Here is an 18,109-nt window from a genome sequence, read left to right on the forward strand (position 1 = left end):
CAAGTGGGCTCCTTCCCAGCTCCGGGGTGGGGTGGGGAGGGGGTCCCTCGTTAAAAGAACCTTAGTGCCTGAATGAGGGGTCCAGCATCATGACGTGGCGGGCCTGCTGCAAGCCATCCCCCTGTCCTTGCTACCGACCCCCCCCTACACGCCCCTCACCCATGAACCCCACCCACGAGACTGCTCTCGCTCTGACTTACCTGTGGCCTGGCTCCAGTAATGCTCCTCAGCCTGCGGTAGGTGTTCCTATAGCAGCAGTCACTGTCCGGTCTCTGATTGGCCGGCAGCTCTTCAAAAGCAGGACTCCCGGTGACAGGGTCCTCGATCCTGTAGAAGGCCCACTGCTGTTCACTTAAGTGCCTGATTGGCACTAGATTCGGTAGGCCTTCCAGAGAAGAGGTAACGCAGGGATCTCGGCATTGCTTCTTCCGGATGTTGAGACCTCCACCTCCAGAATGATATCTCAGCGGGGGAGTCGAGAGGTGAGTTACTCACTGCTTACTTGCACTGTCTTACGCCACATGGTCCAAATTTCTATTCGGATATATGCATGAAAGAGTTAACCTTTACTTGACAAAATCATCAATAAAGACAGACCAATTGTCCAGAAATATTTCTTTATTAATACCTGTGATTATATAATGAACAACATTTTAACATCAGATAGTACTAGTAACCTATTCTTGTTCAACAAACCTGACCCTCCATTTAACATTGACAAGGCTGTGTGTTTCAAGTTCTGACCACAGGTAGCAAACAGAAGCTAAGTGTAGAAGATTCTGTAAGGGAAAGGCATTTTTACGCAATGTTTTTATCCAGCTACTTGCTTGTAACAGTTTTTAATGGATGACAATTTGTATTTCAACTGCTCTATCAAATTGCGAAAGGTGCTTGTTACAGATGTAAACTGGTACTTGTTGACTTTGTGTGCAGAGTTTGACAAAGGGTGGTGGGAACATAGAGTGCGTAGGACATCGGGATGAAAGGAGATGAATTCTGACTGAGGACATCATCACTGGGGATCATATTAGACTTTTAAAAAATAAAAACTGTTGTAACTGAACAAGGATACAAACACACACACACAGACATGTCAGGACATGTCATTAAGATGGTGACCCAGACTATTATAACATCAGATATGATGATATCACACTGCTCCCCAAACACCTGCAGGAATTGCATGAGGAAATAAAACAATCTAGGAGAGTGTTCCATAAATTAGAGCAGCAGAACAAGTTATTTCAGGAAAAGGTGAAGGCTATCCCTAACCGAAGGTGGTGGGAAACATTTTGGAATTATGGGATGCATATTCAGATCCATTCAGGATCCAAATTATCTCTCATGTCTTGTGGTACAGCTTATAACTGTTGTTAAATTATTCCACCTCTCAAAGGTGCAGGAGAGAGCAAAGAATGGAGTGTTTGTTACAGGGTGAATGGGATCAATTAATCAATTTATATAAATGCAATAATGTAATTAATTAATTATGCATTTAAAGGGTGGCTGCTGTAAGGGGAATGTATTTTTATGTAATGTTTTTATTCAACTATTTGCTTGTAGCAGTTTTTGCTGGATTTCGGTTTGTATTTTAACTGCTCTATCAAATTGCCAACTCTGCTTGTTACAGATGTAAACTGGGACTTGGTGATTTCATGTTTAGAGTTTGGAAAAGGGTGGTAGGAACATGGAGTGCGGAGAACATCGGGATGAAGGGATAAGAATTCTGACTGAAGACATTATCACTGGGGCTCAGATGAGATTTTTTTTTAAATAAAGACAGTTCTAACTGAACAGGGACACACACAGGACATGTCATTAAGGTGGTGGCCACGACTGTTATAACATCAGATCCTCTGACTGCAACAACTCTCATAGACAATGGCCCCTCTGGATATGTGTGAATAGTTTTCTTTCTGCCTTATCAAGATGCAGATATCACATCCATTGCTGGTATGCACCTAAGACCGCACCCCCCACCCCGTCCCCCACCACCCCTGCTGAACACGGTAAATGACTACATGCAGGTGGTCTCGCATTGCCATGGTGGGATTGATAAAGCACTGAAACCCAATTGGATGGCACAATTTGAGATATTACCTTATATGTCCAGGGACCACTTTCAGAAAGAGGTATAAAGCCACAGCCCACAGGGACATTGCTGCTGCAGTCTGGAAGAGTGATCTAGTCAGTCACTGAAGACATAAAGAGAACTCCTCGGCCTCTATACACCAAATGTGGTCTCGTAAAATGTGCATAGCATGTAAAATGGAATGGAAGGGTTGTGAGGCAGCTCACTCCTATATTGAAGGAAACTGATTTTCTTTGCACTTTTTGGAATGTCAACTTAGTGCTGTTTTGAACTGTCTCGCAAAGTTTTTTTTACATATTTGTATGAATAAAGTATATTTTTGAAAAAAAAGGCAAAGAGACCTTGTTCCTCAGACTGGCCACCCAAGGATGAACTCTTGCACAAGGGTTCACCAACTACCAGAATAGTGAATGTATCTGTAGTTTGGGTAGAATGTAAATAAAATAATTTGTGAGAACAAATACTTGTTATGTGCATTGATATCAAGAGTAAGACAAGATTCCACAATATTTGGAGGAAAGTACCTGGGGTAACCAGCGTTATAATCCTTTGTCTTCACAGCACTGTCATGGAAGGATCCATGATTCTAATAATTAACTCTTTCTCTTTTCCCAGACTTCAGCAGAATTGCTGACAGCTCTGTTTTACTGGACATCCTTATACGCTTAGTTGACATTTTTGGTACACAGTGGTATGGCACTGAATGGAGTTCACAGCAGTGTATTGGAGGTGTGCTGTTTATGCCTGCCATACATTCTTGTGTATCACAGCTCAGTAAAGAGAAACTTATCTTCAACCTGCCAGTACATGGTCAACACAGATGGAGGGTATGGCAGAGAAAACAAATATGCTGACAAACACAAAGAGAACTGTGGTGAAAATGGCCACGAGGAAGTGGATGGGATGACTCTGGGTAACAATGGGCTCTTCTGCCAGTGAATCTGAGAAGTCTCGCATTCTTATTTTATGTTCTCGACCACATGTCAACTAATGTGATGACTAATTTTGAATAATACCACAACACATGTTGTTCTTTCCTGCAAAATTTGATTTAAGTACAGCATTTCAATTACATATCAACTCACAAGGACTACTATTGACTGAAAGGCCACTCAGGTGATACTTTCCTAAAAGCCTTTATTAAAATTGATGCTGTCTAGAAAATATGCTTAGTTACTGGATGAAATATGCGTATTGTTAAATTGAAGGAATTCAAAGCCCCTCTCCCAATTTGAAAGGATTATTCTTACTGAACTTTTTGCTTTTTCTTTGGAGCAATGTTACAAAGTTTCTTCATCAGTAGAACTGTCAGCACTGTAACCATTAAGAACAGAGAAAACAGGAAGATCATCACATCTACACAATAGTAAGCGTACCAGGGGAGTTGGTAAAATTCTGAGCGTAAATGTGCTGCACCTTTGTGTCGTGCAACATACTCAATCCAGAAAATGGCTCTCTCCATTGGAGACTCTGGCTGGTCCCTGTGGAGAGCAGAGAGTTTCTGCATGTTATCCCGATATGATGTGTTGTTTATGACCTCATTAAGTGCCTGTAATAGATCTGTTGACTGCATGGTTGCGACGTTAATCACTTTTGCTGCACCTCGGATTTCAAGTCTAAGTAAATTGTCAAACTGATCAAAAAGCAGAGGTATGCCAACTACTGGCACCCCATGATAGATGGCTTCATAAACTCCATTGGTGCCACCATGGGCAATGAAGGCTCGTGTTTTGGGGTGCCCCAGTAGGTCATTCTGAGGGATCCATTTTGCCAGTAGTGTATTATTTCCTATGTTGGGAGGGATCTTTCCATAATGCCTCCAAATAACTTTCTGAGGTACTTGAGCAAAGGCCTCTGCTATTTTCATTGTAATATGCATTGGCAGAGATCTGACAGTGGTCCCCAATGACATCACAATAATCCCATGTTTCCCTGACGTTTGGATAAACTCTTCAAACTCTGCTGCTAGAGGTTTGGATGGTTTACACTGGAAGCCTCCAATATACACAATATTTGGCATGGTGGGCCTCGGGAATTCAAATATAAAATCTACTCTCATCAGCCACACATCTGCCCTGAGGAGAATAGTCTTGATATCTGTGTCTGGGCCCAAATATCGATGGCACAGTTCATTGTAAATAGGGTGAATGATAAATTCTGTAAAGGATAGCTGAAAAAGATTTAGGATGACATTTTGTGTTCTTTGGAGAAAACTCATTTTGTCTGTCAGTCGTGAGTTAGCTATTGGGACATAGGACAGTGGTGATGGTGCAGAGAGAAAATGAGCTTCTCCGCTGCTGATCCAACGAACATTATACACCAAAGGGAGTTTTAAATAATAAGAAAGCATTGAACCTGTAGCAAAATATGGATCTGTAAGTATTAAGTCAAAGTTTCTATTTTCAAGTTGGTTTAACAAACTTCTGTTTTCAAAAATTGCAGTATTAATTTCATGACCCCAAATATGACAGGTGTGCAGAAAAGACATCATTTCATATTGGAACTTCACAAAGTGCCATGCTGTTGAATCATGATGTCTCACTTCTAGTGTCTTTTGTACCACATGTTCAATAAATTCTTTATTTGTATTTTTCTCAAGGAATCCTGGCATTTTAATCACAATGGATTCATATAGATCAGGACTCTCTTTGATGTACCAAGATATTGAGGGAAAAAGCACAGTCACGTTGTGCCCATGAAGTCTCAGTTCTTCTATCAGAATTCTCATATTGATCCAATGACTTCCATCGAGAGGTACAACCAATATATTAGCCCCCTGCTTAATTGGACAAGACAGGGTGATGATAATACTAAGAAGGTATGCAGCCTGTAATCTGCTTTTCCAGCCACTAAAGTCCATCTTGAGAGGAAATGATAGCGAGATCCTGTAGGAGAATTGAATAGCAATATTGGTAATACAACATAAACTTAAAAACATGAGAAATAGGAGCAGGAAAAGGCCATACAGTCACTTGAGCCTGCAAAGTCATTCAATAATATAATAGCGGAACCCCTAATCCCTGTGAATTACAATATTTACTAGTCTTACCTGTTAAGAAAAATTCTGCTTTTGCATGCTTCCTACCAAAGAGGATAATTTTACACATCCCCATGAGTATTTTTGTCACAATTATGTTTTTACAGGTGTCATGGTACTGATTTTTTTTCCTCCTCTGTTTGGAACAGTGTGCCTTTAAGACTCAGTTTAAAAACAGTGTGCCTTTAAGACTAAGCACAGTGTGCCAGCAGCTGCAACTGTTTCTTAGGCCACAGCAACAAAGAGAGGTCACATGGTGTACTATAATTTTTAACTGTGTAAAAACCGGCAAAAACCAGTATGATCCAGAACCAGCAAAGTGTGCTTGCCTTGAAAGAAAAGAATTCTCTCAGTAGAAATTCTACAATGAATTACAGGTTGTGTTAATTGCCTAAGGAGGAAAAAACCATTTGGAAGAGAACGTTTGTATTGCTAGAGGTAGCACAATTCCTTTTCTTTACTTCCAATCCAAGAAATATTTGCTTCACCATCGACTCTCTCTTGACTGATGGTGTTTTCTGGAATTGGCAGTAAAGTTTTGGCTTAAAGACTATCAATTTTAAAATCAAAATATAGACCTGTCATTATACTCCATGTTGAAAGAACTGTGTGAAGCCTGCTGCAACCAAAGTGCTTTGAATACCCATCTGCTATAGACTGTCAAATTCACCTGGAGATGTTGAGTGGCATTTAATTGTTCTAATCTGGGATACCTCATCAACCAGGACTGTAACTTACCAGGACTTCCAACGCAGCTACTTATTTTATTTCTAAAACACTATTGTTTTTAACTGGTTAACCATTGTTACTTTTTGAATGTATATGTGTGAATGGGGAGGCTTAGGTTAAATAAGAAGTTATAAGGTCTTTAGATATAGGTTTATCTTAATCGTGTTTAAGATTTAGTTTTTTAATAAAGAGTTAATTTGTTGTTGTCTAAAGATACCTGATTTGGTGTATTTTATTCTGGAGATTAATAAAGTGCTTAATTTGGTTGTTTTCCAGTATGGGGGGAAAACTTTAATAATATGCTGTGACCTGTGGAGTGTTGGGACTGAATTGACAGTGCGTTGCTCCTGTTTCAGTCATAACACAGGGCACTGCTTTAATCAAATTAAACCTGTGAACTGGATAACTTCTAATATGAAATATAATTTTGGATGGCATAGAAGTAGATTGTGTTGGATTTGGAGCTGATAAGCAGGGAGCAACAATTTCCAACACAGGATCAGGGATTAAGAAATGCCAAATTATGGCCAGGGAAAAGTAAGTAATGCATCAAGAACAACATTTTCCAACACAGTGCATCAGGGAGCAGAGAATTCCAGCACAGGATAACCAGGGATAGGCACCAAACTGTGTGATGAAAAGTCACTGACCTGAAACGTTAACTCTGTTTCTCTCTCCACAGATGTTGCCAGACCTGCTGAGCATTTCCAGCATTTTATCGTCTTTATTTCAGATTTCCAGCATCTGCAGTATTTTGCTTTTATTCCAGGCACCAACCTGTTGCACCATTGACATTTGGCAACATTATTGACTCAGCCATGGACATGGGTTGGGGTGGGGGGGGGGGGCGGGGGTTGATGGTGGTGGTGGTGGTGGGCTGGTGATTAATCTGTATGTAAAGTGTATCTCCAATCTAATGCCAATGAAACAGAGTCCAATTTAAAATACATTTCTCTCTATAAATAAAGTAGCTAAGCATACAAATATCAATGGAGAGCAGCACGACTGTATTAGCTAGCTAGCAAGCAAAATAGTATGCAATGTCAATGCGAATTACTTTTGCAATTACTTTTACTGCTAGGTTATTTTAAAGGCTTGAAGCCGGGGTACCCAACATTTTTGCGTGCGGGGCCACATTACAATTTTTGTCTTACCTGGAGAGTCGGTTAGATGATTTCAGAAAGATAAAGGCATTAAAAATTGATCTGAGTATTAATCAAAACAACAACAGAGGTGCATTTTTGAAAAGAAGCTTTATATGAGAAGACTAATTTATTGCCTTACTTTCTAGTCACTATGTTGGACACTGATTTAGTGAGATACCAGGCATTTTTTTTGCTTGCATGAGTAGTCAATGTTTGCCTGCACACTTCTTGTAGTGATGCGGAGTATTCCAATTGATGTCCATTGTTAGGAGTGATCTTGAGTGCTCTCTCTCCTACTTCTGTCTCTGTGTCTGTCGCTCTCTCTCTCTGTTGCTCTTTCCCCCTCCCTGTCTGTGTCGCCCTCTTTATGTTGTCCCTCCCTCTCTGTCCTCACCCCACCTCACTCTCTGCACCATTTCTCTCTCTGCCCGCTCTCTCTGCTCCTACCCGCCCTATCTCTGCCCCCTCTCCCTTTATCCCCCCACTCACTCTCTCTGCCCCCACTCTTTATCTCTCCCGCAACTTTCTCTCTCCCCCCACTCTTTCTCTGCCCCCTTCCTCCCCTCCCTCTCTCCCTCCCCGCCCCCCCTCCTGCTCTTCCCTTCTTCCCTCCCTTTCTCCTCTCCCCCTCTCTCACCTCCTCCTCCTCCCTCCTCACCCCTCTCTCCAATCCCTCCCTCATCCTCTCCTTCAACTCCTCCCCTCTCTCCCTCCCATCTCTCTCCCCCTCTCCCTCTCCCCTCCCTCTATCTCTCTCCCGCCCATCTCTTCCCTCTCTCTCTGCTGTTCCTCCCTCCCTCTCTCTCTCCCCCCTCAGCCTCTCCCTCCCTCCCTTAGCCTCTCCCTCCCCTCCCTCTCCTTTTCCCTCTCTCCCTCCCTCTGCCGCTTCCTTCCCTCCCCCTTTCCCCAACTCTTCTCTCCCTCTCCTCCCTCTCTTTCCCTCCCACTCTCTCCCTCCCTCCCCTCCTCTCCTCCCTCTTTCTTCCTCCTCTCGCCCTCTCCCTTCCCTCCCCCTCCCTCCCTGCCCTCCCTCTCCCCTCCATTTTCTCCCTCTCTCTTTCCCTCCCCATCCCTCTCTCTCTTCCTCCGTCTCTCTCTCCCCCCTCAGCCTCTCCCTCCCTCCCTTAGCCTCTCCTTCCCCTCCCTCTGCCCCTTCCTCCCTCTCTCCCCAACCCTTCTCTCCCTCCCCTTCCTTCCCTCCCTCACTCTCTCCCTCCCTTTCTGCCTCTTCCTCTCTCTCCCTCCCCTCACTCTTTCCCAACCTCCACTCCTCCTCCCTTTTCCTCCCTCCTCCCTCCTCTCACCCTCTCCCTTCCCTCCCCCTCCCTCCCTTCCCTCCCTCTCCCCTCCATTTCCTCCCTCTCTCTTTCCCTCCCCTCCCTCTATCTCTTCCTCCCTCGCTCTCTCTCTCACTCCCTTCCTTCCTCCCCTCTCCCCCCTCCCAATCCTCTCTCCCCTCTCACCCTCCCCTCCCTCCCTCTCACCCTCGTTCTTCTCCCTCCCTCTTTCCACTCCTCCCTCTCTCTTTCCCCTCCCTCTCCTCCCATTCCTCTCACTCCATCCTTCTCCCTCCCTCTCTCTCCCTCTCTTCCCTCCCCTCTTTCTCTCACTCTCCATCCCTGTCCCCCAGTTTCCCTGTTCCTCTCTCTCTGATATTTGCAGGGAGCAGGAACTTTGCAATTGGTCAGTTATTTTTTTAAATCGCAGCCGTCAGTTTCACAGCTGACACTTGTTTAGCTCGAGAACAGCGCTTCCAATTCGGACATGTTCAGGGTTTTCCAGCTAGCTTTAAAAAAAATCAAAACCCGCTGGAAAACCCACAACTTGTCCGAATTGGAAGCACTGTTCCTGCTCTAAACACATGCCAGCTGTGAAACTGATGGCTGCGATTTTTTTTATATTGACTAGTCTGGAAGAAGTCAATGGGAAATTTCTCGCCCCTGAAATTACCTGTCACAGACCTCAAAAATTTTGCCACGGACACGTTGCCGATCCCTGAGTGTAACAGGAACAGTGAATTCCAGCACATTGCAACAGGGAACTTCAAGTTCCACCTCTTATCAGTGTCACCTTGGTGATTTGCTGCTTTGAGCTGATCTGTCATGGATGTAAGGTTTGTCCTCACCAGATAAGAATGGGAATCACCTGAGCCACTGAACCTGCACTATTCTGAGGGATGGTAGCTATACTAAAGCTCAGGGAGCTTGTCATTGTCTCCTGTCCGAGCCAGATATTGTGTAATGTGATAAAAACAAAAGGAGGAAAGCTGTCAATAATTTCAGAATAAATCACAAGGCCACTTGGTCTGCCTAATTGTTGCCCTTGTCCCAGGCTGGAGTTAAGATCAGTTTAAACAGGGCAAATTGCTCTGTCTGGACTCACCGAGTGCCTACAACTGAGATACTGTGATGGTGCGGTGACACAACGCATTTAGCAGTGGTGCTAAGTGAGACAGTTCAAAACGCAATTAAACTGAATCCCTGCTTGGCATTGAATTAACTAATGGTTGGTCAATAAGAACATAATAACAGGAAATAGGAGCCAGTTTGGGCCAATTGGTTCCTCGAGTCTGCTCTGCCATTCAATAAGACCATGGTTGATCTGATCGTGGCCTCAACTCCACTTTCCTGCCTGTCCCCCATAACACTTGACACGTTTGTCGATCTAAAATCTGTCTAACTCAGCCTTGAATATATTCAAGGACCAAGCGTCCACCACTCTCTGGGGAAGAGATTTCCAAAGATTATTGACCCTCTGAGAGAAGAAATTCCTCCTCATTTCCATCTTACACCGAGACCTCTTAGTCTGAAACTGTGTCCCCTAGTTCCAGATTCCCTCACGGGCAGATATATCCTCTCAGCATCTACCCTGTCAAGCCTCCTCAGAATCTTAAATATTTCAACAAGATCACCTCTCATTCTTCTAAGCTCCAATGCGTATAGGTCCAACCTGCTCAACCATTCCTCATAAGATAACCCCTTCATCCCAGGAAACAACCCAGTGAGTCTTCTCTGAACTGCCTCTAACGTAAGTTTATCCCTTGTCTTGCAGGCCCCACCTGCCAAGAATGAGGCACATTGCTTTTATCATATGAACATTGATTTTGAACTGTTACTAGAGTGAGGAAATGACTTGTTGGACATATCTGCCGTGGCTAGAAAAAACATTTGCATACTAACAGACGGTGCTTATGTGGACAAAGGACCATTCCCTGACACAGTCAACCCATGATGGATATTGATCATCGGACAGTGAGGGGGTGGGGAAGTGCATTCCAGGGCCTGCTGGGGTGATGCAATCCACAAGGGCCAGGAGTGATTGGAACCAGCTGGTCACATGACTAACTGGCTGTTCCGGGGTCTTTTGAACTGGCCACAGAGAGTTTGAACTCAGAAAGACTGTTTGCTCCTGGACTGAAAAGATCTCTCTCCTGTCTGCTCTTATCTCTTTCTCACAAGCATTTGAATCCATTGAAGACACATGAACCCCAAGAGAGAAAAGTCTCCGACAGTCTCCTGCAGAATGTGGGAGGTAAGGGTCGCCAAGAGTGTCCCTGCTGACTGCATCTGCGGGAAGTGCACCCAACTCCAGCTCCTCGAGAACTGCGTTAGGGAACTGGAGCTGGAGCTGGATGAACTTCGGATCATTCGGGAGGCAGAGGGGGTTATTGAGAGGAGTTATAGGGAGGTAGTCACACCTCAGGTAAAAGAAGTAGGTAGATGGGTTACCATCAGGGGAAGGAGAGGGAACCAGCAGGCAGTGCAGGGATCCCCTGTGGCCGTTTCCCTCAACAACAGGTATACCGTTTTGGATACTGTTGCGGGGGACGACTTACCAGGGGTAAGCAATGGGGTACAGGTCTCTGGCACAGAGTCTGTCCCTGTTGCTCAGAAGGGAAAGGGGAAGAGGAGCAGAGCATTAGTCATTGGGGACTCCATAGTTAGGGGAACAGATAGGAGGTTCTGTGGGAACGAGAGAGGTGTGTTGCCTCCCAGGTGCCAGGGTTCGTGATGTCTCGGATCGTGTTTTTGGGATCCTTAAGGGGGAGGGGGAGCAGCCACAAGTCATGATCCACATAGGCACCAACGACATAGGTAGGAAGAGAGATGGGGATTTCAGGCAGAAATTCAGGGAGCTAGGGTGGAAGCTTAGAGCGAGAACAAACAGAGTTGTTATCTCTGGGTTGTTGCCCGTGCTACGTGCTAGCGAAGCGAGGAATAGGGAGAGAGAGGAGTTGAACACGTGGCTGCAGGGATGGTGTAGGAGGGAGGGTTTTTGGTTTCCTGGATAATTGGGGCTCTTTCTGAGGTAGGTGGGACCTCTACAAACAGGATGGTCTTCACCTGAACCAGAGGGGTGCCAATATCCTGGGGGGGAGATTTGCTAGTGCTCTTCGGGGGGGTTTAAACTAATTCAGCAGGGGAATGGGAACCTAAATTGTAGTTCCAGTGTACAGGATGTTGAGAGTAGTGAGGTCAGGGATAAGGTTACAAGGACGCAAGAGGGCACTGGCAAGCAAGAACTTGGTTTAAAATGTCTACTTCAACGCCAGGAGCATCCGGAATAAGGTGGGTGAGCTTGCAGCATGGGTTGGTACCTGGGATCTCGATGTTGTGGCCATTTCGGAGACGTGGGTAGAGCAGGGGCAGGAATGGATGTTGCAGGTTCCGGGATTTAGATGTTTCAGTAAGAACAGAGAAGATGGTAAAAGAGGGGGGGGGGGTGTGGCATTGTTAATCAAGGAGAGTATTACAGCGACAGAAAGGACGTTTGAGGACTCGTCTACTGAGGTAGTATGGCCGAGGTTGGAAACAGGAGAAGAGAGGTCACCCTGTTGGGAGTTTTCTATAGACCTCCGAATAGTTCCAGAGATGTAGAGGAAAGGATAGCGAAGATGATTCTCGACAGGAGCGAGAGTAACGGGGTAGTTGTTATGGGGGACTTTAACTTTCCAAATATTGACTGGAAATACTATAGTTCGAGTACTTTAGATGGGTCAGTTTTTGTCCAGTGTGTGCAGGAGGGTTTTCTGCAGTATGTAGACAGGCCAACCAGGGGCGATGCCACATTGGATTTGGTACTGGGTAATGAACCCGGCCAGGTGTTAGATTTAGATGTAGGCGAGCACTTTGGTGATAGTGATCACAATTCGGTTAGGTTTACCTTAGCGATGAGCAGGGGCAGGTATATACCGCAGGGCAAGAATTATAGCTGGGGGAAAAGAAATTATGATGCGATTAGGCAAGATTTAGGATGCGTAGGATGGGGAAGGAAACTGCAGGGGATGGGCACAATAGAAATGTGGAGCTTATTCAAGGAGCAGCTACTGCGTGTCCTTGATAAGTATGTACCTGTCAGGCAGGGAGGAAGTTGTCGAGCGACGGAGCCGTGGTTTACTAAAGAAGTTGAAGCGCTTGTCAAGAGGAAGAAGAAGGCTTATGTTAGGATGAGACGTGAAGACTCAGTTAGGGCGCTTGAGAGTTACAAGCTAGCCAGGAAAGATCTAAAGGGAGAGCTAAGAAGAGCGAGGAGAGGACACGAGAAGTCATTGGCGGATAGGATCAAGGAAAACCCTAAGGCTTTCTCTAGGTATATCAGGAATAAAAGAATGACTAGAGTTAGATTAGGGCCAATCAAGGATAGTAGTGGGAAGTTGTGTGTAGAATCAGAGGAGATAGGGGAAATGTTGTCGAGGAGAATATTGAGATACAGACTACTAGGCTAGATGGGATTGAGGTTCACAAGGAGGAGGTGCTAGCAATTTTGGAAAGTGTGAAAATAGATAAGTCCCCTGGGCCAGATGGGATTTATCCTAGGATTCTCTGGGAAGCCAGGGAGGAGATTGCAGAGCCTTTGTCCTTGATCTTTATGTCGTCATTGTCGACAGGAATAGTGCTGGAAGACTGGAGGATAGAAAATGTTGTCCCCTTGTTCAAGAAGGGGAATAGAGACAGCCCTGGTAATTATAGACCTGTGAGCCTTACTTCGGTTGTGGGTAAACTGTTGGAAAAGGTTATAAGAGATAGGATTTATAATCATCTTGAAAAGAATAAGTTCATTAGCGATAGTCAGCACGGTTTTGTGAAGGGTAGGTCGTGCCTCACAAACCTTATTGAGTTTTTCGAGAAGGTGACCAAACAGGTGGATGAGGGTAAAGCCGTGGATGTGGTGTATATGGATTTCAGTAAGGCGTTTGATAAGGTTCCCCACGGTAGGCTATTGCAGAAAATACGGAAGTATGGGATTGAAGGTGATTTAGAGCTTTGGATCAGAAATTGGCTAGCTGAAAGAAGACAGAGGGTGGTGGTTTTTGGCAAATGTTCATCCTGGAGTTTAGTTACTAGTGGTGTACCGCAAGGATCTGTTTTGGGGCCACTGCTGTTTGTCATTTTTATAAATGACCTGGATGAGGGTGTGGAAGGGTGGGTTAGTAAATTTGCGGATGACACGAAGGTCGGTGGAGTTGTGGATAGTGCCGAAGGATGTTGTAGGTTACAGAGGGACATAGATAGGCTGCAGAGCTGGGCTGAGAGATGGCAAATGGAGTTTAACGTGGAAAAGTGTGAGGTGATTCTCTTTGGAAGGAGTAACAGGAATGCAGTGTACTGGGCTAATGGGAAGATTCTTGGTAGTGTAGATGAGCAGAGAGATCTTGGTGTCCAGGTACATAAATCCCTGAAAGTTGCCACCCAGGTTAATAGGGCTGTTAAGAAGGCATATGGTGTGTTAGCTTTTATTAGTAGGGGGATCGAGTTTCGGAGCCACGAGGTCATGCTGCAGCTGTACAAAACTCTGGTGCGGCCGCACCTGGAGTATTGCGTGCAGTTCTGGTCACCGCATTATAGGAAGGATGTGGAAGCTTTGGAAAGGGTGCATTGGAGATTTACTAGGATGTTGCCTGGTATGGAGGGAAGGTCTTACGAGGAAAGGCTGAGGGACTCGAGGTTGCTTTTGTTAGAGAGAAGGAGGAGGAGAGGTGACTTAATAGAGACATATAAGATAATCAGAGGGTTAGATAGGGTGGATAGTGAGAGTCTATTTCCCCGGATGGTGATGACAAACACGAGGGGACATAGCTTTAAGTTGAGGGGTGATAGATATAGGACAGATGTTAGAGGTAGCTTCTTTACTCAGAGAGTAGTAGGGGCATGGCACGCCCTGCCTGCAACAGTAGTAGACTCGCCAACTTTAAGGGCATTTAAGTGGTCATTGGATAGACATATGGATGAAAATAGAATAGTGTAGGTCAGATGGTTTCACAGGTCGGCGCAACATCGAGGGCCGAAGGGCCTGTACTGCGCTGTAATGTTCTATGTTCTATGTTCTATGAACAAGGTTTAAGAAGAATACTGGGCCCCAACGAAAAGAAAGAACTACCTACAATCAAGGACTCTACAGTGAGCTCAAAGAACTGTAACAAAAACTTTTCAGGTTTGGCCTCAAACTCTTCTGCTTTATTTTTTCTTCCACTCTTTTCTGTCTCTATTTGCATGTGTGTATCATGTATGCATGCTAGCATGGGCGCGTCATATATCCGTAGGTATCAACCAAATTAGAGTTTAAGATTAAGTTTAATAAATTTCAACCTTTCTTCTTTAAACCTAAGAAAACCTGTTTGTGCTGGTTTGTTTGCCTTATAATTGGAAAGCAGCGATCAAGGATTCACCAAAGGGGAGCGAAAAACAGTGTGTTTAAAAATAAACCCTGTTACAGTAAGACCAGGTGAAGGCTGAGAGGGATCCCTAGACACCTTTCTCACCTGGTCGTAACACCCTCCTTAAATAAGGGGACCAAAACTGTATGCAGTACTCTAGGTGTGGCCCAACCAACACCTTGTACAGTTGTAGCAAGACATCCCTATTTTTAATATCCATCCCCCTTGCAATAAAAGCCAACATTCCATTTACCTTCCTAATTATTTGCCGTACCTGCATGCTAACTTTTTGTGATTCATATACAAGGACACCCAGATCCCTCTGGACCACAGCATTCTGTAGTCTCTCTTCATTTAAATAATATTTTGCTTTTCTATTCTTCCTACCAAAGTGGATAACCTCACATTTTCCCACCTTATGCTCCATCTGCCAAATTTTTGCCCACTCACTTGACCTATCTATATCCCTTTGCAGACTCTCTGGGCAGGATAGCAGGAATGGAGATCAGGAGGACAAACAAACTGGCAAGGGGTGCAATTCCCAATATTGGCCTGGCCCCCTGCCATTTTGTCTTGGGCCGGGAAGGCCAAGGGCTGTTTATCCACCCCTGTCCATTTTCTGTTTTAATTTCAGGTTTCAGCATGATTTGGCTTTGGTGCTAAAATATTGGGTCCTGTTTCGGGCATGCTATTTTAGGTTGGCTGTCAAGGCCACGAAGAAATACAGAACAGATTCATTAGGATGGTACCAGGGATGTGAAAAATGAAAAGCAATTGTCATGAGGAGAGGCGGCATTTTTCACAAGAGCAAATGAGTTGAAGAGAAGTTTTCATAAGGTAAATAGGGAAGAGCAATTTCTATTGATTGGTGAGTTGGTAACTAGAAGGCATAAATCAAATAATGGAGGGAGAGTTAAGGAGAAATGCACCTGCTCTTTACCTGCCAAACTATGATTTTAACGCCACTGGTTTTGGTAGCAGATGAGGGCCCCAGCAGACTCTGGTGGAGATAATTCATAAACCCAAATTTGGGTGCAACGACATACATGGAACCCTGATGGAATTTCCAACCCCACTCCTTAGAGTAGTGGCTGTCACACTCATCCCTTTCCAGTTAAATCTGTGAGGAAGCCAGCGAGGCCCACCATGGGAAATTTTAAAGGAAACTTTTAGTGTGACCCCTAGCAGCAGGGGCGCTCCTTCATACTTCTGAAGGAAAGTCTAAGCAGCACAACAAAGGTTTGCCGCTCTCCTGCCCTGGGTTCCTCCCTACACCTCTATCTGACTTTCATTCTCTGCTGCTATCTCTCAGAAATGGCCAAGCAGCTGACCAGCTGCATTCAAATTGAGTCCTGGCAGTTAGAATTTCTGATTTCTACTCCCACATGAGATTGCTGTCGACACCCTGGCTTCCTGCAAGGACTTAAAATCAGCCTTCTTGTTTTTCATTGTTCCACCCATTAGACGTTTCTATTGGTAACTCAGGCACTCTGTTTGTTGCTTTTGTTTAATTCGGATTTCCCCAAGCATTATTTTTGAATAGTTCTCGGAGCATAGGAACAGGAGCAGGTCGTTCAGCCTCTGCAGCCTGTTCCACTATTCAATGAGATCATGGTTGATCTGTGAACTAACTCCATATACTCACCTTTGCCCCATTTCCCTTATTACCTTTGGTAAACAAAAAGCAATCGATCTCAGATTTAAAATTAATAATTGATTCTTTATCAACTGGTGTTTACAGAGAGAATTCCAAACTTCTACCACCCTTGGCGTTTCCAAATTTCACTTCTGAAAGATCTGGCTTTAATTTTTAGTCTATGTCCTCTAGTCCTGGAGTGCCAAACCAATGGAAATGATTTCTCTCTATCTACCTTATATGTTCTCCTTAACATCTTGAAAGCTTTGATCATATCACCACTTAACCTTCTGAATTCCAGGGAATACAATCCGAGTTTGTTTAATCTCTCCTCACTATTTAACCCCTGGTATCATTCTGGTAAATCTACACTGCACTCCCTCCAAGGGCAATATGTCCTTCCTAAGGTGTTGTGCCCTGAACTGAACACAGTACTCCAGAAGTGGTCTAAATGGTCACATCCTGCCAATTAGAGTACCTGCTGCTCAGCCGCTTTCTGAACCAAGTCAATAATTTTCTTTCAATTCCATGAGCTGCAACTTTAGCTAACAATCTCTTTTGAGTGCCTTCTGGAAGTCCATAATAAAACATTCATAGACATTCCCCTGTCCAGTACTTTCATCACCTCTTCAAAAATTTCAATCCACCTGTGGGAATTTACTCCTTGGAAATCCATGCAGGCTATCTCTAATCAGTCACTTTCTTCTTAATTAAAGACCCCAGGAATTTCCCTGTATACATCCCTGGTTTCCCTCTCGAACCTTTCTTAAATATCCAATGACATATGCCATTTACCAATCAAAAGGAACGGTTCCTGAATCTAGAGAATGTTGGAAGGTTATAGTTAGCACATCTGCATTGTTGTATGTGCAGAAAATAAATGCACTGCTGCAAACCAAGTCTCAGGCTGTCTTTTCACCATACCTGAAAGATTAATTTTAACTTGTAGCTTATTAAACTATTTGTCATGAAATTATAATCTTTCACTTACAGATGAAGAACAAATGCAGCACGGTAATAAATCTTGTACTCCCAGTAGCTGAGGTTTCAACGAAAGTAAGAGTACTTTAATCCACCTTGTCAAAAGTCAAAGTGAATTAGTGATTGTGTAATATTAATTCTCATGTGATCTACTAGTCACATATTGCAATGAACTTTTTCTTGACGTTTGCAACATATAGTTTCAGAAGAGGTTTTCCTCTGAGTTTGTCCTCATTACTGCCTTTAGAATTAACCCATGGATTCAAAATCCCTGAATGGTCCCATTTCAGGGAAAGTACCAATGCATTTTCGTACAAAGGCAAACTTATTAAGTAACTTTTCCCTCCAAAGGCGATTTAGGGTAGGAATGGCCTAGACCATTCAATTGGAAAATAGTATGTTTCTGAGAAAGACACTAGGGCTGAATTTTCAAAGCAGCTGCTTTGAAGTTGGCACGTGGATGCGCTGTCACTGAGCACCGCGATATTACGCGCGGGAACGCATTTAAATGGATGGGGCGGAAGGTTTCCTGACTCAATATGGAGATAGGCCGACTAGAGGGGAGGCTATGTTGGATTTGGTGCTGGGCAACGAACCAGGCCAGGTGGCAGATCTCTCGGTGGGAGAGCATTTCGGTGATAGTGAGCACAATTCCCTGACCTTTACTATAGTCATGGAGAGGGACAGGAGCAGATGGGATGGGAAAATATTTAATTGGGGGAGGGGGAATTACAATGCTATTAGGCAGGAACTGGGGAGCATAAATTGGGAACAGATGTTCTCAGGGAAATGCACGACAGAAATGTGGAGGTTGTTTAGGGAGCACTTGCTGCGA

At 44.3% G+C, this 18,109-nt stretch overlaps 1 pseudogene; it reads right to left on the minus strand.

Moving 5' to 3' along the window:
* Nucleotides 1–3,212: 3,212 nt before the first annotated feature.
* Nucleotides 3,213–17,384, minus strand: LOC137352515 (UDP-glucuronosyltransferase 2A2 pseudogene; annotated as a pseudogene).
* Nucleotides 17,385–18,109: the final 725 nt, after the last annotated feature.

The sequence above is a fragment of the Heterodontus francisci genome, chromosome 38 (genome assembly GCF_036365525.1).
Source record: "Heterodontus francisci isolate sHetFra1 chromosome 38, sHetFra1.hap1, whole genome shotgun sequence".
NCBI classification, from domain to species: Eukaryota; Metazoa; Chordata; class Chondrichthyes; order Heterodontiformes; family Heterodontidae; genus Heterodontus; species Heterodontus francisci.